This window comes from Spea bombifrons, chromosome 1 (genome assembly GCF_027358695.1).
Source record: "Spea bombifrons isolate aSpeBom1 chromosome 1, aSpeBom1.2.pri, whole genome shotgun sequence".
Taxonomy (NCBI): Eukaryota; Metazoa; Chordata; class Amphibia; order Anura; family Pelobatidae; genus Spea; species Spea bombifrons.
In genome coordinates, this window is record NC_071087.1 from 45,741,370 (window position 1) to 45,747,208 (window position 5,839).

The following is a 5,839-nucleotide window of genomic DNA, read 5'->3' on the forward strand; positions in this document are numbered from 1 at the left end:
AAGGGGGGTGAGAGAGGGGGGGGGAGAGAGAGTGTGTGTGTGTGTGTGTGTGTTAAATGGGGGCATAGGGCATTTCTGGAGTGGCGTTAAGGGGGCATTTAATAGAGCACTCTGCCTCCTGAAATGCCTTATACCTCCCTTTATGCCACTCTGCCCCATAATATGCCTTTTAACCCCCTAAATGCCAGAATGGGATATAGGGGAATAAGACATTTCTGGAGGCAGAGTGGCACATAGGGGGTCAAAAGGCATACCATGGGGCACAGTGGCATATAGAGGGTTAAAAGGCATATCATGGGCCACAGTGCCATATTGGAGTGGCAAGCCTGGGGCAGATGTGCGTAACTGGGGGACAGGTTGGAAAATACAAGAAATAAAAACAAAAAAAATATTTTTCTCAATCATAGCTTTTATTAAAAGAAATAGTTTACATGAATTAACATTTACTGGTAAAACTTTTTTCCTTTGGGGGTCGTCTTATATTCAGGCTTTTTCTTTTTTCCTAAGTTAATAATCAGATTTTGGGGAGTCGTCTTATAATCAGGGTCTTCTTATAATCGAGCAAATACGGTACTTTAAATTTGGGAAGAAATTCAGTGTCCTGTATGGCAGTGCTGGATATTTGCCAGTATATACCCACTTCCAGTGACCTGCTACTGCTTCTGCTTTATTACCTTCCTTACTTTGAGAAATCAATTAATCAAAATGGTCCAATATTTGGAGAAATAGCAGTCCCAAAGCATGCTGCTGGATGTGTGTATCCATTGGTACAGTGCCGCTGTTGCTGGTGGTGGTGGTGGTCCTGCAATGCAAAATCGAGTCCGGATCTCTTCCTAAGCATTAAGATGCTGCTGCTGTAAGGAAAAGGTCAGCCTAGAAGGTGTCAGGGTCCTCACTCTTTGGAATTACCCCCTGAATTTAATTTCCAAATAAAAACAGGTCTCAAAATTCCATCCAAACCGGAATGTAAAGCCAATTTCCACTGCACAGGGCAACCAACAAACCCCAGACGTACATTTTGGCTTTCATTGGCCTCATCAGTAGGGAACGGTTGGTGAAAGAAGTTGACTATACTCAATTAACCCTTATTCTAACAACAAACTAGAATGGGTGAATGGTTGTTATCTGCCATGACACGCACACTAACAAACACACAAACAAACCCATACACACACGCAATCTCCACACTAACAAATTTAGACACACACACAATCAGCACACAAACCCACACACACTAACACCCACACTAATATACCCTAACATACACAATAAGAACTAAAATACCTAGACACAGATACTGAGACACACACATACACACTAACAAACACACAAACTAACATACTGAGGTAACAATAACATATCCAGACACCCATACACAGTCACAACAAACCCACACACACATAAGCAGACATACACGAACATAACCCCCACACACTAACAGAAACACAGACTAACATACCCACACACAGACACCCACACAAAAATAACTAGACACACAGTAACATACCCGGTCACACACAGTCACACACACTAAGATATCCAAACAAACACAAACAACCATACAAACTAACAAACAGACACACAGTCAGCACACTAACATACCAAACACACACAGTCACATACAACAGTAGGGGCAAGCAAGCCTTTTCTCTGGTTTTGTAGAATGAATATTAAACTACTCACATCGTACTTCTCTGTACTTGAATATGCATTCATTTTTAGTGGGGCTGTCAGGGACATTAAACTATCCCTTTAAGAGGAATTACATTATGAAGAGCCATAAGTAATCGTAAGTTTGTTAGAGCTTAAAAAGAAGCCTTTTGTTCTTGACTTTATTAAAGTATATTCAAGGTCAATATGACATTGAGCATAAAACACCCATAGGGTGCGAGAATATCAAGAGCTCAATTAAGATCAAAGTAAAATTGGTTTTAGCTTGAGCAGGGAAGATATTCTTTGTAATGAGAGGACCTTATGAGATTCTGTCTGATCCACTACCGAAAGTAGTAATATCAGATAGAGTGATTATGTTTTAAGAAACGTGAGATACATTTGCTGGCATGGTAAGCACTAACCAATGGAAGTAAATCAACACGAGTCATAGAGATATACAAAGCCTTTTGAACTTATATGTAGTGGTTTTACAGAAGAAATAATACCTGGACAGCATTTAAGGCTGATATTTAGTTGGCAACAATGATGGTCTCCAAATAATTCTTGTAGCTATGAGCATTTTGTCCCTGTCTGCTGACAGTTTCTGTGTCTCTGCTTTGGTTTTGTCTGTCCTTAGACTGCTTTCCAAGAAAGATTGCAGTATCACTGGGTAAGTTTTGACAAAGGTAAGTCACGCCTTTTTATGTTCTGCTTTCAGCAGCGAGGTCTTCCTCGGCTTTTGCTCATAAAGCCCATCTTGGTTTAGTGTGCCGCACATGGCACGGGTTGAAACCATCAGTCTAGATTGTTCCAGGGCAGCCTTAAGCTACGGGGATGTCTTATGTGTTGTTTTTACCACAGTTCACACCAACCTTTGCAGACCTTTCTGATCAATTTCCTCTTGCCAACACAGCCCAGGTGGTTCTTGACAGTTCCATGATCATCAAACTTCTTCATAATAATGTTTCTGATGCTCTCAGACACTGGCGTAACTACAGGGGCCCATGCCTTTAGGGGGCCCGGTGCAACCCCTTCTTCTCCTCGTACCGGTATAAAATTGTTGAGAAAGGGCCCTTCTGACCAGGACTGCACCGATACAGGTCGGAAGGGCCTTTTCTAAACTATTTTGAGACAGAAACGTATCAGGGTCGCATGACGTCATGTGACCTCACAGTGAAACCGAGGCTGCCCGCACATATGTGTTTCTGTATGTATGTATGTATATATAGTGTACTTGTGTGTGAGAAAGCATGGGTGCGTAATTGTGTAAGTGGGGTGAGATGGAGTGTCTGCGAGTATGAGTGTGTGTGGTTTGTGTAAGTGTGTTTGAATATGTTGTATGTTGGAAGGGGGGGGCAAAGAAGGCACGGACCAATTGTCTGGGGGGCAATGATGGCACACACTAGCTGTTGAAGATGGGGGCCCGGGGCAGGGGCATAACTAGAAACCTCAGGGCCCCGGTGCGAGAATCTCTTAAGGGCCCCCCCAACCCATCTATCCCTTTCTCACAATCTCCCCTCTCCCTCCCTCCCTCCCTTCTCACGATCTACCCTCTCCCTCCCTACCCCCCCTTCTCACGATCTACCCACTCCCTCCCTACCCCCCCCTTTGTAGGTCACTTACCGTCAACTCCTGTGTTTGGAGTGTGAGGCGTTTGTCTCGGGTGCCGGCGCTTCACTGCTGAGGCGTTCAGCGTGAAGCGCCGGCAACCGAGACAAACGCCTCACGCTCCCAACACTGCACTATGTGCAGCACAGCGGCGGCGGCGGGGAGCAGAGGCACCCTGGATTTCTGTCAGTCAGGGGGGCCCAAGAGTTACCGAGCGGTCGTTTTCAGCAACCGCTCGGCACCCCTTGGGCCCCCCCTGACTGGCAGAACTCCAGGGCCCGGTCGCAGTTGACCCCGGTAGTTCCGCCACTGGCCCGGGGCATTTTTTTTGCACCGGGGCCCCGTGGTTTCTAGTAACGCCCCTGCTCTCATCTTCACCATTGTGAGAAAAGGGAATAAAAGTTTAAGCATTAAACATGTAGATCAAAGAGCACTATACATTGTAAATAATGCAACGTTATAAAGTTCAAAGAAGCTCCGCTCAGCCTGGAGCAACAAAGTAAGCATGAACCGACACTCGCATAATCCATTGTGTATAATGCTGAGGAACTCGTATATGAAACAAATTTATCTGCAGTCCACATATTAAAGTGATGGAATCAGCAACCCTCCAATTTATTATTTTTATCCTGTGCTGTTTTGTATCAATCCTATGAGTATACATAGACCAAAGCACGATGTACAAAATATTCAAAGGCGCCAGAACTAGTGTCGACCAGAACTTTGTATGCACGCTCAAAAAATAAATAAAAACAAATTTAAAAAAATCAAATCTGGTAAAAAATTCACTAATTTCTATCATCATTGAGACTGCATGAAAAGAAACTAAGTCTGACCACATTGGCATTGTTGGAATCTGTACTGCTGCTCCATGAAGAAAATGGGGTTGATTCCATGACTCACTTATAGAGCACCAGCAGATTCCGTAACGATACGGGACAGTGAAAAAGTTTGGATATGTAAGGTAGGAGGGGAACAAAAGAGCAGAAATAAGGCGGTGCAGAGTTTTCTTTAGCTCAGAGTCTTAAATTGGATTCTGGATAGTATGGGTGCGCCAGTGGAAGGACTGGCACACTGAGGTAGCAGATGAACGATGATGGCACAAGAAAAATAGTCTGGCAGCTGTGCTTAGAACGGATGCAGCGGTACAAAGCAGGAGAGGGGGAGGCTGATTTCTGCAATAATCCAGAAAGGATATCGCAAGGGAATGGGTTACTGTAAAATCTTACATATAATACACACAATTTAACCCCTTTTTCAAGAGTCTGGGGGGGGGGGTGTATTATATCCTTACCTTTTTTCGTTGCAATGCGGCCTGCATCTGGTCTCTTGCAGTCCTCACATGCAGACCGAGTCCGAGCTCCAGGAAAGAGCCATGTTGTGGATGCCATGAGAGTGACAGGCTTGCAAGAGAATGTGGTGGTACATATGTATCCGATTTAATAATTCTGTTCTGCACAATATTGCTTCAAGAGTAACCACATCACCAACTTTTTTGCATGTTTTTATAAATAATGAGTTTTCAGCATGAAGATTGACAGTCAGGCTAAGCAAAACTAATGAACGTCATGAGTTAAAAAGAAGAAAAAAAAAAAAAAAGATATCGTAACTGGGTATTTAACACTTTTTTTAAGAATAAATACTGGCCGTTATTAATGGATTAACCCCTTAAGGACAAGGATGTTTTTACATTTTTGTACCCTTTGCGACCATTTCATGGTGCTAGTTTTTAGCGGTAACTTTCTCCTCACCTATTTAGTGAACCCACACAAGTTATATGTTAGTTTTTTGCAGGACAAGAAGGGCTTTCTTCAGATATAGGATGAAAAATTTAAAAAAGCACGTTTTCTGAATTTGAAAACGTACAAAAGATAAAGAAAAAAAAAACCTGCTAAATAGATTCTAATATTAGTCCTGAATTTAGAAATACCCAATGTTTTTATGTTTTTTTTTTTTTTTTTGCAAGTTATTGGGCAATAAGTACATGCAGCGTTTTGCTATTTCAAAACCATTTTCTCCAAATCTGGTCATTCTGCCCCATGTGTTATTTGGGACATCTTTGAAGCCAGCCAATGCAATTAACCCCATCAAACCATATGTTTTTGAAAACTAGACACTCCAAATGCTGGTATTTTAACCAATTCCATGCGCTAATTCTATTACCACCCTTTGTCAACGGTGAAGATACAAATGTATTCTCTGCAAGACCAGGTGCAAAATGAAGTTGAAAATGAAATTTAACCAAACCAAATCTAACAACCACCCCTGATCTTAGTTATTCAAGAAGTCTAAAGTAGCATCATTAAAAGCTAATTTATCTAAATAAAAAATAAAATCCTCCATATTGAGCTCCCATATATTTATAAGTCTATAAAGCCCATTAAAGTAAATAGAAGATGCCATGGGAGCATCTAACACAGAGGGTCACTGGTGCGCAGGAGAATATAAACACACTCCCGTTCAACACAAACAATTGATAATTACGCTGGAAAAACTTGGCAAATCTAATTCCTTTCATGAAATCACTAGGTTTCAAAACAATATAATCAAAGAAATACGTCACAATAATAAAGAATGA